Consider the following 18369-nt stretch of genomic DNA (forward strand, 5'->3'; position numbering starts at 1 on the left):
TTTGCATGTTGTGGTGTTTACATTGCATCTTGGTACACGTTTTCAACTTTGGAGGCCAAAACTTTTTATTTCCATGCCTTGAAGAATCATGTTTTTGACCAAAAACATTCCATGTGCATGCAATCCAAAAACATTGGGATTTAGAGCAAGAATAGGGCACGTTTTGGCATCTACCATTTAAAATGCCTCATTTGCTGCCTTCTCCATTTCGAATTTGCAATGTTTGAAAGAGTCCAATTGTTTTTGAAGAAATTTTCAACTTCGGAGTATCTTTTTCCATCATTTTTGGCATCTAATCTTCATGTCAATGGACTTATTCTTTCTTGCTATTTAATTTGTGCTTATCTTGCTGATTTTATGCACATTATTGCTTGATGATTGCCACTTGTTGAAATTGATACAATGGAAAGTGCATTTTTCCTTTAAAAATGAAGAAATGGTTCATTTTCATGTTTTTGGTTTTTCCTCAAACTTCAAATTCGAATTTGTAAGTTGAAGTGCTTTGCATATTGACATGTTTGAGTCATTTACCACATGTACACCTTTCTTTTGAAGTTTTTGTGTTTTGTGTGCTTGGTTTCTTGTTTTCTCCACTTTGGAGAAGTTACAAGTTCTTTCACAAGAACTTGTTCTTGTTTCTTTTCATTTGTAAGTTTCATCATTTTCGATTTGCATTTTCCATGTCACAACACTTCGCATCTCATCCGACAAATGTGATTACATGAATTTCATCCCATCCATCATTCACACATACATGTAATCTCATTTTTCATTTCCATTTCCACTCATCTCACTTTCTGCATCCAATTGCACTACACAATTACATGAAAAGCATTACGTGTAATTGCATTTCCAAAGCCTGTTTTTGACTAAAAGTCACTTTTTAAAAGGTCAAAAATGTCATGTGCATGTTTTCCCATGTACTTTGACTTTACTTTTCCTCAAAGGCGTATATAAAGTTCAGTTCAGCTCAAGGTACATTGCATTCGTTCCTTCTATATGCACTTACACTTCCATGAGCAAATACATGTCATTTCATTTCCTTTGTCATTATGCATTTCATCTTATCCGTTGTCTGCACTTACATGTAAGCTCATCCTTCATACGCATCTGCATGTCATCTCATTTTCCATTCCTCATTACATGTTGCATTTACATGTAATTCACTTTACGTGTAATGACATCTAGAGAACCCATTTTTGACTAAAGCTCACTCTTTTAAAGCCAAAGTTGGCATTTGCACACATTCCCATGCGCCAAGGACTTCATAAGGAAAAAAGGGAGAGTTAAAGGTGCTAATGGAAAGTTATTCCTAGTTTACATTCAGACACCGTTAAGAAGGTCTTCAAAGTGTCAAAGACTCTAGAATGTGTCAATGCACAAATGAGAATTCACGACAACTTGAGTGAGAAAAACTTAATCACATCAAGTTTTCAAATGACAATGGACAATTCATCAAAGAGATTCAGAGGTTATCAAAAGACACAAGATCGTGGTTATCAAGGTGAATGCAGTGACACAAAATATAAGAACTGCCGATCTTGTGATCATCCTGGATAGCATTGCCAAGTACAAGGCCTTTCAGGACAATCTGTAGGATTGTTTCAATTCTCTTTCGTCTTTCCTCTTCTTCTTCTTTCATGTTTGTAATTAAAAAGGATGTATTGCATGAAATGATGTAATTACATATAATGCGAGTTGCATGTCAAGTTGCATGTAACCCAATAATTTCTCTTCACCTGATAGTAGCACCCTACTTCCAGTTCTATTTAGAGATGGGCTCGGACCTCTGGTCACTTTGGGCCTTATCCTTCTGTGAAGGATTTCTTTTTACCTAGAAAGGATTTCTAGTCCTTCTCTTTTGTGTAGCTTGTTTTCTTTCTTTGTTTTCTTATTCGTTCTTTTTCGAACAGTGTTTGGTGCTCCCGTTGGGTTGCTCTTCTTCCTTGTTGTATCTTTCAGTCCCTTAGACCCTTTTGTTGGTCTCTTGTTGGATATTAATATCATTATCTTATATTATCTTATCTAGTTAGACTTGGTCAAAGTTGGTTGAGTTGCTCCACTTTTTCCTCCATTTTTTTCTTAACTCCTGTGCCTATATAAAGGAGTGCCCCCTCTTTGTAAAAATCATCTTTATCTTTATGCAAGAGAGCTTTGGAGAAATTGTGCCAGCAAAACTTTGTTTGTGTAGCACTATTTTGAGGGAAATGTGAATACAAAGGAGCATTTGAGACAACTTTGATTAAGTGAGATTGTTACTTGTGTGAATTATAAGTTTTGTGTATAATTCGTCTAAGTTATCTTTGATTCATGTTATCTTCTATTCTTGGTAATTGAATATAAAAGAGTTAAGAAACAATTGGAGCCAGAGCTTTCACTAGGAGCAATTGTGGAAATCTATAGCTAGAAGCTTTGTCTGTAGCTTATATTTCTTTCTTAATTCGCAAAAATATGTAGAATTCCCTACTTCTGGAAGTTTTTGTGCCCCAATGGTAGAGGTTATTCTTATAGAATAGGTTAAAAGAGGACTTAGAGCCAAATCGGTACACTTTCAGGTAGCCTTTGAGTTAGTGTTGGTTTTTCGATATCACCGTTTATAACTTTAGATAGAAGTGTAGTTAGAGATTTCATTTTGCCCATTAATTGCTCCATGAGTAAGTGGATTCTTTCCTGAAAGCTAAGAGGAAAAAATATTAGTAACACCCCTTACAAAATCTCTCAACTTCTTGCTTACTTTGAGTTGATCCAAGGAATGGTGAGAAGGGGGAGCCTTCCCTTTAAGGTAGGAGAGACTCTGTCTCACACGCTGTGGCTGGTCATCCTATTTTGCGATTGGATATTTACCCAAAACTGTCAGTTACAAAATATCCACCCAATAGATTTCAACAAGGTTTACACATGCAAAAAGCATTTAGATTTAATAATGATAACACTTTATATTACAATAGTTTTGAACAAGAGCAAATTGTAATAGGTTGAGGAGTGGCTCCCATTGAAACTGCAGATGTCGAGTAGGGAGGATCTTTTATCTCCGAAATGATAGACAACTGAACTTCAATGGGAATTCACACATACAAAAGAAAATACCAAATTTGCATATCTACAACAATGATTAGCTTGATCTTATGGCTTCGGGAAACTTCTTATAGGATTACAATTGTGCCAATTCAACCAAATAACTACTGACAATAACATGAAAATGTGCCCAAGAGATAATAATTTTAATTTTTGGGGCCATACACACATAAGTAGTAAAAAAAATTATTTCATAATATTATGGATATTATAGTCCTCTTGGCCCAAGAATCGCTTACCCTCAAGCAATTGCAGACTTGGATGTTCTAGAATTTGTTTGCCTTCCTAGGTGTCATCCTCGATCGGTAGGTCCTTCCCTCGTACTAGGAATTCCTTAACGGTGCACGTCCTCAGCTTCTTCTCTCTGATGTCGATGATCTTAGCCGGTTCTGAATAAATTTCCCCTCTTCATCAATAGGTGGCAATTCTTTTGATGCTGTGGGAATTTGTTCGACAACCATCTTGAGTCACGACATATAAAAGACATTGTGAACACAACTCCCCTAAGGAAGTTCCAACTCATAGGCAACCTTGCCCACACTTAGAACCACTTTGTAGGGTCCATAGAAGCGTGGCTTCAACTTTTCCTTACGACATGTCTTTAGGGAGGATTGTCTTTATGGTTGAAGCCAAAGGTACACTAGATCGCCTACTTCAAAACTTTGCTCAACCCTTTTAGTCGACATACATCTTCTGCTGGTTCAAAGCCCTCTGCATGTTGTCCTTGAGAGATCTCATGATATCTAGGCTTTCCTGTAGCTAGTCCTTAGCCTTCGGTGCATGGTTGTCACCTAATGCTAGATCTACGAATGGCGAAGGCTCATAACCATACAACACTTTGAAGGGTGTCATGCATAGTGACATGTGATAAGTCATGTTGTAACAATGCTCTCCAAAATGTAACCAAAGAACCTGCGACTTTTGTTGTGCTAAAATGTAGTTCCTAAGTTAACCCTCTAACTACTTATTCACGATCTCCATCTAACCATCCATCTGTGGATGGTAGCTTGTACTTGGTGACAACTCCGTTCCTGCCAACTGAAATACCTCCATCTAAAAAGTGCTCAAGATATAGTTGTCCCTGTCACTATGTTCCAAGGAAAACCATGCAAGCAGAACACCTTGAACAAATAACTCAACCATTTGAGTTGTCTAACATCCTGTGAAAATGGAAAAGGAGTGTGCATATTTGGTTAAATGATCCACAATGACAAAATGCAATCTCTACCTTGCACTTTGGGAAGTCTTGTTTTGAATCCCACTTTTGGTCAGTATTGGCATTTGTTGAAGCAATCTTATAGGTGAGGTGTATTAGGATTTGTTCTATTGGCAAGGGGAGCATTCCCATACGTACCACAATACGTCATTCTTAAGGCCATTCCAAGAGAAGCTTTCATAGATTTGTCTGTAGGTCTTTAGGTATCCTAGGTCTCCGACCAAGGGTGAGCCATGCAGTTCTTTTAGAATTCTTTCCTTCATCATGGATTTAGGTATCAAATATATTTCTCCCTTATAATAAATGATGTCATCAACCATCTTGTGCCTGTCACCCTACACTTGACTGTCCATCAGCTAGCACGCAAATGGATTCTTGGTGTATTCAACCAACATACGTGCCTTCCAATCGGGCAAAATCTGTGATAAGGTGCTTATGGTAGGTTTTCTTGATAGAGCATCGACTACCATATTAATCTTGCCCTTTGCGTACTCAATATCGAAATCATATGATTGAATTTTGCTCATCCATTTCTGTTGCCATTCATTCAAATCCTTTTGCTCCAAAAAATATCTTAGACTTTTGTGGTTTGTTTGCACAACAAATTTTTCTTTAATGAGGTATTGCTCAAATTTTGCCAGTGCATGCATGATGTTAAGCATCTCCTTGTCATAAATGGAGTACAGTTGCTTTGCTCTTGAGAGCTTCTAACTCTCAAACGTGATGGGGTGTCAATCTTGCATTAACATCTCTCCATTGCCTTCCCCTGATGCACCACATTCTAGGACAAAAGTGCGAGTAAAGTCTAGCAGTGGTAGAACCGAACAAGAACACATGACATCTTTCAGCTTTTAAAGGTGTGCTATGCTTGTTCATCCCAATGGAAGGATCTCTTCTTCATCAGATTTGTCAGTCATGCGTTGAGGTATGAGAATCCCTTCACAAACCTGTTATAATAGTTGCACAATCCAAAGAGTCCATAGAGCTCTAAGAGAGAATTGAGAGGTGACCAATCCAAAATTGCTTGGATCTTCTCTTGGTGTACCTGTACCCCCCGGGCATTGATGGCGTGATCCAAGTATAATGTCCTTGCCATCCCAAATTCACTTCTGGACCTCTTGGCAAACAAAGATTGTGACTCCATAATCTCCAACACTTCGTCCAAATGTCACAAATGTTTCTCCTAAGCCTTATTGTAGATGAGTATGTTAGCCAAGAACACCAATATAAAATTGCACAGTTGCTTGTTGAAGATGTGGTTCATGCAAGACTAGAAGGTGGCTTGAGCATTGGTCAACCCAACAACATGTAATGGTAATAAAAGGTTCTCTTTCTCACGTCTTGCTCCCTCGTGTGGATTTGATGGTAGCTGGTGCAAAGGTTTATTTTGGAGAAATAGAATGCACCGTGCAATTCATTGGGCTTGAAGATGGGGTAACTATTTTTGATAATCTTTTTGTTCAACATACAATAGTCCATGCATATCTTGAGGGAGCTATCCTTTTCCTTTACTAGTACTACTGACGATGCAAAGTGACTAGAGTTGGGCTTGATCCATCCTTTGTCGAGGAGTTCTTGAATTGTCTTCTCTATCTTATCCTTAACCTTTTTAGGATAACGATAGAGCATGGTGATAACAGGTTTGGATCCCTCCTCCAACTTGATGTTGTGCTCAAAGCCACGGTCCAAAGGTATGCCAAGAGGAATATCAACGAAGACCCAAATATGCTTATTCAACATATCCTTAGGCTCCTCATCCCAGTGGTGAGTTTGTTGCCCATGTATAGGTTCTATTGAGACCAAGCAATGCGTCACCAAGATTACATCATCATGTCCAAAGATTTTCTCTTCTCGTGCCGATATTTCCATTGGGCTGCCATTTGACATCCCTCTCAACACCACCTTTTTGCCATCCACTTCAAAGAACTCCATCCTCTTGAAGCTTTGTGTGTACGTATCAAGAGTCTTCATTCATTGGATGCTCAATATAGCGTCTGTGTCATCTAGATCTACCACAATGAAGTCATTTGTTATTGTGTAGTTCCCCATGGTGATGCTTAATTGCGGAACCAAATGAGTACATGACAAGATTTCGTCCTGCCACCTTGACTTCGAACCCTTCATGTTCCTTTGTATGTAAATCCCCTTGATTTACAAGTGATGAGTTGATGGAGTAGAGTGTGCCCGACTATTGAGCATGACGACAACTCCGTGCCCTTGGAGTGTGCCCCGCACTCGAAATATGCTATACCTTGGAGCATTGACGAGTGCCATGATGACGCCTCCTTGACGTAGTAATGAGGTAATCCTCTCTGTGCAGTTAAAGCTAGCACCATTTGAGTCTTGTAGATCATCACCTTCATTCCCACCTTTTGATGGCTCAATTTTTTAGATGCTCCTTGTTGTCGGACATCACCTCAATGTAATGGTTTCCCTTTGCCTAAGCATTGGTTCCATGGTTCCTATGGCTCCCTGTAGGTGAAACAAAGTTTCCTCTTCCTAAGCTCTTGTCTTGTGGCCTCATCCAATGAAGGTTTCTTTAGATGGGGTTTGTTGTCCTTTTGCGTCACAGTGATGGGTGGCTTAGGGTACAAATAACTCCTGGAAGAGGAAGAAGAGGATGTCTCCATGTCACAAGACTTCTTAATTGTTTCAACGAGTGTGCTGGGGTTGAATCCTTTCACCCAACCTTTCAGAGGTTCCATCAACCCATCCATGAAAAACACAATCAAATGCCTCTTCGAGATATTTGCCACCAGTATGGACAACCTCTAGAATTTTGTAACGTAAATATTGACTGATCCAAAATGCTTCAGTTGCACCAACTCTTTAAAATTGAGTTTTGGATCCTTCTTGTCAAAGCGATCTATCAGCTTCTCCGTGAATTGGACATATGAGGTTACTTGATCGTGGTCGAGGGTGACCATTCCATGATGTCACTGTTTGTGAGCGATCCCCTCCAAGTGAGGTGCAACAAATTTTGATTGCCTCATCTTAGGCATCGGGTTAAGTTGGAAATATGTATTTGCCTTTTGTACCCATGCCTGTGGATGTCGAACTAGATCCATCAAAGGATGACAGATTTTCCTGGCCTATCTTTTGTTTGAGGTCATTGTTGTAGTGGCTACGACTGTTGCGACTTGAGTATCTCATTCGTAGATTGTTACACTCATAATCATTCTTCTTATTTTATGCATCTTGGTTTTGTCTTCCTCCTAAGTTGAAGTTGAAGTTGAACTTTCACTTCTGAATTCAAGTTCAGGTTTAAGTCGAGTTGTGTATGAGTTTTTGAAAGTTAAAACCCTCTTTGTTCCAAGTCTTCGACGGTTAGTCCATCAACGTGTCGAGTTGAAGTTGAAGTTGAACTTGAGATTATCAAGTTCAAGTTCAAGTTCAACATTTTGTTTTCTGACAGAATGTTGCCTCGCTTTTCCTGTGGGGATTAGTTCAAAAGAATTTAAGAGTGGAATTTTGGAAACCGTACACTATGCCATAATCAGATGTTGAAAGCATAATAATAGTGGAAGACACATGTTAAAGTACAAGTCATCATTGGATGGAATGTGATTGCAAGATGATGTCATTCAAGTGTGAGATCGTGTGCTGATTTGACATCATTTAACTGAAAAGACTAAAATGTCTTGTCAACTAAATCTTCGCATGGATGTATTAATGATTTCACATTCCCATATCTATTCATGATCTTTCTCAGAACCTACACCTTAAGTATTGATTTTCTGGCCACTTATCCTAAACTTGCTATTTTGAAGTCTAGAGTGACAAACTGGTAAGGATTTTTGTAGGAGTAATTTGGCATGCAAAATCGGTGAGTACAAAGCAGCCTTCCTTGTTCTTTTCATTTCTGGTTTCTCTTTAAGAATTTTAGGCAATTGTATTTAGTGGGTCATTTTAATTTTCAAATAAACATGACCCTACTTTGGCCAAAACTCCCGAAACTTGAGAAAGCCTGTTTGTTGAGTTCCCTCCTTGAAATTAGACATACATTTTAGTAAATGTAAATTTAATGGAGCTAGTAGAAAAAACTAAAAGTGCCCATAATAGAACCATAGCTCAGAAATTAACCAATAGTGGATTGTTAGAGGATGCAACTTTTCCTCCTGCTATGGAATGTCCTGAGTTAATAATAGAATGTGCGAATCACTATGACCCTCAGAGTAGGTATATAAAGAAGGTTTCAGGTGAAGTCTTAGCAAGAATTGATAGAGTGACTATTGTATCACCTTGAAAGATCCTCACAAAGAACCTTATGAGACTTGGACTTTTGAAGAAGCAGCATAGCTGTATGAAAAGAATAAGAAAGATTACAACTCAGTGGTAGCACAAAGCTGGCTTTATGGGAGGGTCAAGGTTGCCCAAACCTCTGAGTATTGAGCATTTTATTAAGGAAATCACCGATATAGTCTTCCTCTTGAATAAGGTAAAAGGGAACGGGCATGCTTTCCATTGGGAGGATTGGATGTATTTCTTCATCCAAAAAACTGTAGGAGGTGAAAAATTTGTTGACTGGTCTGATTTGATAGTAGAAGGATTACATAAAGGGCTTCTGGGTTTAGTTAACTTCACTCCTTCCTCATGTCATCTTTCCTTTATTGCATTCTGGCTGTTTCAAAAGAGTGGGAAGGCCTTCCTCACGAACCATGGACATAAGATATGACAATATATCAGTACTATAAATATTTACAAGCCAGATGGCCTTCTCAAGAATTTAGGAGGATCAATGATGTTATTGTGGGAAGGTTGGTTTTTGAACTCAAGGGAAAGGAAAATTGCGAACTTTCAAAAGAAGCCATGCAAGTGTTTGAAACCTATGGTTGCTATTACATCCAATTTCCTAGGTTCGCCCATCTCAGAGTTGGTGCCTTTGATGGCGAACCTCTTAAATTACCTCGTTATTGCTTAGACAATTTTGTTCTATTGGAAATATGCAGACAATTGATCATTGTTGAAAACTTGTCTGAAAGCACTAAGAAAACATTTGTGATACTTTTTCCTATAGAATTGGATCATTATAGATGCCTGAACCTCAAGCATGCTATGATGGTAAAGGTGGAGATGTTTAACCTTTGTCTTAAACCTTGTGCCTCCAGGAAAGGTTTTGACTATGCAGGGTTCGCCAAAGAGAATCTCAAGGTTGCATCTGCTTTCAAGCATATCCCTCATTTAGAGGATTATAGGGCCAACTGCTTTGATGAATTTGAAGTTAGAAAAAGGTTGTGGTCAAGGATGACCTTGGACTAAGTGAGGACCTTCAAGATCGACCTAGACACTGGTGGACTAAAGGAAGAAGAAAAAGAAGAAGTGATTGATCCTTGATACATTTAACAAATTGAATGTTTCCCAATTCTTGAATTGGACTGGAGTAAGAGAGAGGAAGATGACCTACATTCTCGAACTGCAGATGTGCTTAAAAGAACAAAGGAATGGTTTAAGAAAAAGAAAGATCAAGAAACTATCATCAAGCCATCAAAGAAATTCGAAGTCTAAAGAATAGAAGTCTCCTCAAAGATTAATTGTTTCCTTTGACCATGGTGTAAATCAATTCTATTGCAGGTAAACAGGAACTTGAAGTTGAACTAACCATACCCAAGATTCAAGTTCAACCTAAAGCATAAGCTATCAAAAGAGTAACTCGTTCGAGCACTAGAAAAAAGCAAAGAGGACACACCCCTAAATTAGCTCAAGAAGCGTTGATAGATTTGGATTCCCCTGAAGTTGAACTTGAAACAGAAGCTGAACTTGAAACAGAGCAAATCTGTAGTAACAACATCTTAGGCATGGTAGAAAGTCAACAGATCTCAGTTGAAGATGGTAGTATCCCCATGGATGCTCTTGTGCTCACAAGACTTTCACAACACCAGGAAAGAATCCCATAGCACCTAAATGGCTAGAGACTTCAGTAGTCAAGAAGCGAAGCATAGTGTCATTGCCCCTACCCATTGATGATTTGGTAAGTAAATGTTTGGGTAAGTCATTCAAAACCAAGAAAGTGAAGATTGAATCCAGGTTTGATTTTGATAAAGATACAAGGCATTGGTTGGCAGAGACTGCCAAGCCATCTCAGGACAAGGAAGAAGGTGAAATGACTGCTCAGGATTATCAAGTATCAAAGGTGGAGCTTGGAAAAGGAAGTAGGGCAGAGGATATGAAAACATTTGAAGTCTCTAACAAGAAAATTGCTGACCGAGTCTGGAAAGATGCTAAAGATAAGCAAGATATGAAAGAAACGATGAAAAGTATGGCCTAATACATCAATGCTATCTTACATCCAGAACCAAAGCTGCTTAGTGAGATATCTGCTATCATTGATGTTAAATCTCTAGTTAATCAGCAGTTTTTAGATAATTTATAGAGGAACAAGGCAGTTGCCAAAACATTCAAAGAGTGGATTCAGTTCGTCTAGGACGAGATAGCTAAGCAGATAAATCTTCTGAATGAAGCACGAAAGGAAACCGCTAATGTGACTAGGAAGATAGAGTCAAATGTTGATGCTTATGAGAAAGAAAAGGCTAATTGGGTCAAAGAGGTTTCATGGATGAATGAGGTGCAAGAGTATGGTTTGCGTAAGTTCCTCGCAAAGCGGTTTGTGATAGGGTTGGATGACAAAACCTTCTATGTGATCAAAGACTGCATCGAATGGAGAAATGAAGCTATCACACAAGGGATCTTCGAAATCAGAGAGTTGCTCAATGGACTTGAAGACATTGATGACATTATATGAGGACCTTAAATGATTCCACAAGTAATGCGCTAAGGAAGGCAAGAATTCAATCTCTCCAAGTGAAGAAATTATCAGAGACTTGTAGAATAAGTTCTTGGAGGTGAAAAAAAAGAAAATGCCAACAAAGCAAGATTTCTCCAACATAGCCCAAGTAGAAGCCATGCTGCTAATTAATCAGAAACACTTGGAAATGCATAAAGCTAAGCTTGGCGAACTTCATAAAGAAAAGGAGGTCTAGAAATAGAGGATTGCATATCTTGGTTTGCCTCATCAGTCGTTTATTTCCGCCTTTACCTCTGCATATTAGAACTGGAAATCAGCCAAACTTACTGCTGCTATTGTGGAGAAATCCTCAGACCTGATGACACCTAGAGCTGTCTAGTTGTCAATGATCGCCATATTTTAGTTTCTTTACTTTATCATGCTTTAGCAGTTAGTGTAGTTAAGTAACTAAAAACTATTAACTCCCGATGGGGTAATTTTGGATCATGGTTTATCCAGCCCCGAGAAGGTTATATATGTAATAATTTGCTACTTGAAAAAGGTAGACTCTCAGTAGATATGAAACAAAACTATTTTTTGATTAGTATCTATGTTTTTGATTAGTATCTATGTTTTTGGATTCTAAGAACTTTGTGATAAGGATTATAAAATTCTGTTAGTTTTATGATTGGAGCTTTTCAGATAAATACTACTGTCTATTCAAAGTGTGATTTATTTTCTTGTGGAAATAGATTACATGTGAAAGTGCTCTTGACTTATTATGAATAGAATTTTATTTTGAAGTAAGAAGAAATTGAGGGTAGAAAGTGAGAGTTATAGTTGGATTTCATAATAATAGATAATCATGTGGATGATTGTTATTATTAAATTTGAATGGTTTTTCAAACTGCACATTCTCTTCATATTGAAGAATTGAGTGTTATAACCTTTTAGTGTTTTCTGGTAAAAATGCTCATGAGAAGACATTCTCTCGTAATGGGAAATTAATGAATATCTTTCAAAAGGTAGTTGCGCCTGATAATATTGAAAATTCATATTAAGCAGAGAGTTTCATATTGTTTTGTAGGAACTCAAACAATTGGTGTGTTAATTTAGTATTCCCTCTGCAAATACCACCTCACTTGCATTGGGAAGAACTGTTCACTAACATAGATCAACATAATCCTTGAAGGATATGTCTCCTTCGAAATTTGTTTTCCTCCAATCTTGCCTTAGCTAGTCTTGCATTTCCTAGAAAGTGGGCTCTTGCTCTTTGCGAGGTGCTTTGGTTAACGGCGGGAAGTTGGGATCGATGGTCGAGAGCATGAATGTTGAGGGTTTTTGCTTTCCCTATGACAATTATTGCGGTGCCCATTTTGTTCTCCTCTAGTCTTCCCTTTTGCTAATCTCCACAATGTCTCCTCTATGAGTCGTTGTTCTTCCCCTTTGACCAAGGTGTTATTGAGTTGCGCTTGGCTTTTGGTTAGCTCCCTTAATCGTGCCATGACTTCAGCCATAGGATCCAATGACTCCTCTATTTTGTCAATCGAACGGTACCTCCTAGTGTGGACTTGCATCCACTACGCAACAAGCTGACAGAATCACCAACTCAGGAACTAGTGTTATGTTCTCGATGACATTGGATTGGGAAAGCATGCAACATACGACACTCAAGATCCAAGCGACCCAATGACTTCTCCTTATTCCGTACGGTCTTCTAAATTGCCACATGGCCCAAGCTTACAAATGTTTTGTTTGTGCTCAATCTTGCCTATATGGTCAATAGGCTCCATATGGTTAATGTGCTCCGTACGACTCTTCTTGGGAATCAACGGTAGTCCTAGCCTGTACGATCTTCAACTCCCACAACAATCTGTATGCAACGAGACTTGCTTCATACGGTCAAGGATGTTGGCCTTCCTTCCTAGCCAATTCATTGGGTCTAATGAATTGTATCCATTAGTAAAGTACTGTCATTGATTGGCTTCCATGTACGTGGAATGGTTCCGCTCGTATGGTATGTTTGCTAGACCATATGATCAATTGTACGATGATGGTACAACTTTGTGCATCGAGTTTGCATATGTTTGGCGTCAATGTATGTGGTTGGACTGATGCCTTACAATGTTATGGTGCAACGATTACTATTATTCCTAGAGTCAAATTACTAAATTGAATTACTAGAGACTTTATGAGGTTTGTATGCAAAAGGGCTCTAGATTCAATGATAATAGCACTTTAGATTACAATACTTGCGAACGAGAGAAGATCAGAATAGGGTGAGGAGTGACTCCCACTGAAACTGCAAATGCCAAGTAGGGAGGATCTTTTACCTTTGAAATTGAATACAACTGAATGACAACAGGAATTCACACATACAAAGAAAATACCATATATACATACCTACAACAATGACTAACCCGACCTTATATATGGCTTTGGGAAACCTCACAAAGGATTACAATTGTGCTAATATGATCGAAAAATTATTGATACTAAAATAAAAAGGGGCCTGAGAGATAACAATATTAATTTTTGGGGCCATAGACACATAATTATTAAATTAGATTATTTAATAATATTGGGGACATTAAAAAAAAGTTGTACGTTGTTTTTAAAAAGGGGGGCCAATGTTAATAACGAGGAATGATGCCTTGGAGTTCAAACTATATGGAGAGGCATATATTTTATAAAAGTCATTACAAATAATTTATGGAATCCCTTATGAAGTTCGAACCACTTGGAGGGAGAATGGACAAGATAAAAAGAGAATTTTGCTTCATTTTGATTGGTTCTAGGTCATAATTTTCATCAGCTATTGTATGTTCACTCTTTGGCAGAGTTTGTATAGTAATTTGGCCTCCAAGATCAAAAACTCTTGGAAGCAGAGGAAGCTGAAGGAAACCCCAACCTTCCAGGCATTGATTTTCATCACATATCAGATCTAATATTAGAGAGGGATGAAATTATTGAGAAGAATATTGCTTCAAAACTTGTGGAGATCAATAGTTTACTTAGAAGTGCAGATCCGAGAAGTGGCAGAAAATTTATGTTTTTATTTCACCTCCTATCTTAACTATACCACCTTCTAGGCTAGAATTGATGCCATCTTTGGTGGCACAAATCATTGCAACAGTTTGATTGTGGTAGAATCACTTCAATAATTGCAATATGGCTGTAACAGTAAAAAATCAGAAAACCAGTAAAACTGCACACTTCCTGTAGCAACATATAACTTCAAATTTCTTGATGACTATGGTTTTCTTGATGACAACGGTCATTACTTATATTTTCATTCTTGAAGTTGCATATTCCTTACAATATGTATATTTCCTATTGCTCCATTGTTACTTCCTGTAGCTACACTTTACTTCCTGTTGAATGCACTTTGCTTCCTGCAGCAAGTTGCATTATGCTTTCTTTTGCAGCTTGTATTTCCTGTTTTTTCATGCTTTCTTGTAGCAGCATACTTATATTTCTCATTGAATTCAGCCTACTGCAACATAATTTGTCTCTTGTAGCATATTCTCCTGATTGAACCTATAGGGTGAAAATTAGGTAACATTTTGATGACCTCTGATGGGTGTCTGCCTGCTAGACATATGTAATGTCCCCATTTTTCTCAGCATTGGAGTTTCAGGGATTAGCCTATTATTGTGATCCTCGTAGGCTAATTATTGTGGATAGAGGGTCTTCTGTGGCAGCGGCTTGGCTTGGGAGGGTCTTATCTTCTCCACATTTCAGTAAGCTACAGGTTAATCTTCATTTGGCTCATATCGGACTTCATTTGGGCTTAGTTTTGTGTACTTACTATTTGAGGTAAGTTGGTGTTGATCGAAATGGACCTTTTCTATTTTTGGAAAGTGCATTTGGTCACATGGAGAAATAATAGGTATGACTCCTATTTCAGACAACATATTTAAATGATTAGTATTTTGAGAGTTGTTATATTTTTAGTGGTCAAATTATTAATAATTATTAAATGACTTATTATAAAGTTATAATTTAACTTTATAATTTCACTTAAGTTGAGAGTTGAGTTATTATTGGAAAGTGTCATTTATTAATAAGTTAAGCCAAGTCAAGTGAGAGAATCTAAAGGAAGCTTCTAATTAATGTTGTGTGGTGAAGCTTCTTGAGTGAAGTTACATTTTGGCAACAAATGAGAATTTGGAGGTTATAAATACAAGCTCATTTGTTGAGAAAAGCATGCTTGGATATTTATTTGCTTTTGTTGCCTTTGTGGCTCTTTCTGATATTCTGTGGCCCTTGCTGAAGTATAAGGGTTTCGAAGCTGAGTTGTGCCTTTAGTCCATAGCTGAGGTTATTGTGGATTAAAGTTCTGAAATTATTATTAATATCTCCTGCTGTATATATTGTGGTTGGGAGATACTGAGTTTCCTTCTGAGTTTGTCTTGCAATTTGCTGCTGAAGTAAAGTAAATTATAATTGCTTCTTGCACTGTGAGTTTGCCATTTCTCCTATTGTTTTCTACTGTGACTAAGGAGAAAATTAGAGTTGTGCTTATCATCATATTGATAGTGGGGAGCGGATCTGTATGCTCTGTACTTTAGGGGAGGTGGAGAATGAGGCTCATTTCCTTTTTTGATGCTCTATTTACTATGAGATCAGAGGGAGATTCTTTTGTCTGTTTCGGGAGTGCTTCTCTCTCTATGACTTTTTTAGCTATTACGATTAGAGATGTCTGGCAATTTATCTTCGTGAGGCCACCACGCTCCGAGATAGCACGATCCAGTCACTGCTTCCACATCGACACTTGTCTACTCAGCTCATTACTGCCTTTTTTATACCATTATCCCCATTGCATGGTGTGAAAAGGCCTTCTAGCTCTATTCAATCTAATAAGCTTTCCACATGTGTCAGATCATGTTCCGGCTATTTGCACCAGTGACACTCCTGTGTGAGTGGCCAGAGACAGTACAGTGCCTCTACACATCGGCATGTGTATCATTCAGTGACTGATTTCTTTTCGCCCAAGAAAGACCCTAGCACTTTCTCTGTCTCTGTTCTTTGTTGTTATTGCTTTGATTGTATTCATTTTTTTTTTCGGACACCTTTGTGTGCTCCTGCTCGTGCTAGCCTCACTGTTGTAATCTTTCAGTCCCATTGACCTCTTTTTGGTCTTTTTTTGGACATTAAGATCATTATCTTATCTTATCTTATTGACTGGTTTAAGGGAAATACATCGTTCAAGTCTAGAGAGTTGTTGCTAAAGATTCTTACTTAATATTCAAAGGGCAAGCAATAATCAAATTTTGGAAGCTGCATTACAATTCAAAGAGGTGAATCTGGGCAATTTGTTGATTGTCATCTGCATATGTATATTGGGTCTGAACTTCAGTATCAAAGGTCTGCTATTGATTTGTGTGATCAATATTTATGTGCTAGAGCTACAACTAATGTGGGAGACAAGTGTGACATTATTTGAGATCTGCAAATCATTATAGAACTCTGCATTCACTTCTAGATTACCCTTGGGTATTGAAAAACTGTTCACGCACAGCCAGGTTCCACATTGTTTATCATTAATTAATGTATTTGCTGATTAATGTTGAGCCTGGTATAAATAAATCAAAGTTGGCTTTGAGCAAATAAAGATTATCATTTCTTGAACTTAATACCTTAGCTTTGCACATTATATTTATTTTCATTCAAAAGGTATTAATATATACAGTAGCAATCTATGTTCTGGTTCCTTTTCAGTGGCTATAAGTATGTTTGCCAAGTGTTTGGTTAAATACCAAATCTCTGATTAATGAAGAAAATTAATGTGGTTTAAGTATAACCAAGTTGGGGTTTTTACAACATATGATCAGTAGCTTAAAACAGTCCATTAGGCATGGAGTCAAATATGCAATCATGACTAAAACTGGAAACTTGGCTATAGATGTAGGATAATGTAATGTCCCTTCTTCAGGATTAAGAAATGAATGTTGGAACCTGCAACAAATCATTAGTACAACATGGAAAATGTATGATAAAATCCAAAACATGTAGAAGAGTTGAACGAATCAAATATTAATCTAAATACTATTTCCTTACTAACCCCTCCTAATGCTTCGAAAGGGACTCTCCTCAGATCACCTAACCCTCCAACGAGAATTACTTCTCGATTAGGCAATAGTCATATGAAGAGTGTCCTTCTAAGGCCTCTCGGGATCTCTGATTTTCTCTTTAAAACCAGGGTCTGAGTTTCTATGTCCCATTCTCCTTAATGAATGTTTGTTTGTATGGTTGCAATCATAAGAACACTAGATCTCCTTCCACAAATGATTGTTCTACTCTATTCTTGTCTGCATAGATTTTTTGCTAGTTTTGTGCATGGTGCAAATTTTCTTTTTAACTCTCTCATAATGTCGATATTCTTTTGGATAAATTCTTGCGCACTGGGTACTCTACTTTCTGAGATAACTAATCCTTCGAATGTAGGGACTTCATATCCATATAATGCTTTGAAAGGACTCATTCCTATAGACATATGATGGGTTGTATTATAGCAGTGCTCACCTAGGTGTAGCCACTTCATCTATGCAGTTTGATGTCTTGTGACGTAATTTCTTAGGTATCCTTCTATTCACTTATTTACGATTTCTATTTTGAAAAGATCTTGCCAAAATTTACTAAGGAATTTGTTGTCTTGGTCACTTACTATATTCTGGGGTAGTCCATGGAGGCAAAAGACTTCTTTCTTTGAAGAATATTTTTGCTATTTGAGGTGCCTTATATTCCATAAAAACTAGAAAAAAATGAGCAAATATTGTGTCTGTCCACAACTATGCAGATATTATCTTTCCCTTGGACCTTTGGTAATCCAGTTATGAAGTCCATAGATATGCTCTCCCACTTTTGATTTGGAATAGGCAAAGGTTGTAGTAGTCCCACCAGGTGAGATCCGCAACCTTATCTTGTTGACAAGTCAGACATTCTTGTACATATTTCTGTATGTCCTTATTTAATCCCTTCTACAAGAATCTTTCCCTAATGTGTTTATATGTCTTGTAATATCCGGGATGACCTGCTAAGGGGTTATTCATGATATTCCTTCATAACTATTGTTACCAATTTAACATACCTCCTAAATTGCTATGTTATATACTGAGCTAAGTGTGTTTTAGTTGTTGAGAATACATATTATAGAATCAAAAGAATGCAGAAAGTAAAGTACAAGAATCAGTAAACAAGAAAATTGATCACTTATATTCAAAATACAAGTACCAAAACAGTACATTTTTTATTGAAATATTCAAAACTGTTTTGATAAGGTACACAGTTGATAAGTAGGAGATAATTTCCACAGCAAGTCAAATTGTGATATTTTCACAAGGTACACAGTGTT

General features: G+C 37.6%; 1 protein-coding gene across 1 annotated transcript in view; it reads left to right on the forward strand.

Moving 5' to 3' along the window:
- LOC149576941 (putative uncharacterized protein YDL057W) overlaps positions 1-18369 on the forward strand; it is a 280773-nt gene that overhangs the window by 32888 nt on the left and 229516 nt on the right. The window lies entirely within an intron of this gene.

This window comes from Cupressus sempervirens, chromosome 1, assembly GCF_028749045.1.
Source record: "Cupressus sempervirens isolate cs-2001-9-10 chromosome 1, ASM2874904v1, whole genome shotgun sequence".
NCBI lineage: Eukaryota > Viridiplantae > Streptophyta > Pinopsida > Cupressales > Cupressaceae > Cupressus > Cupressus sempervirens.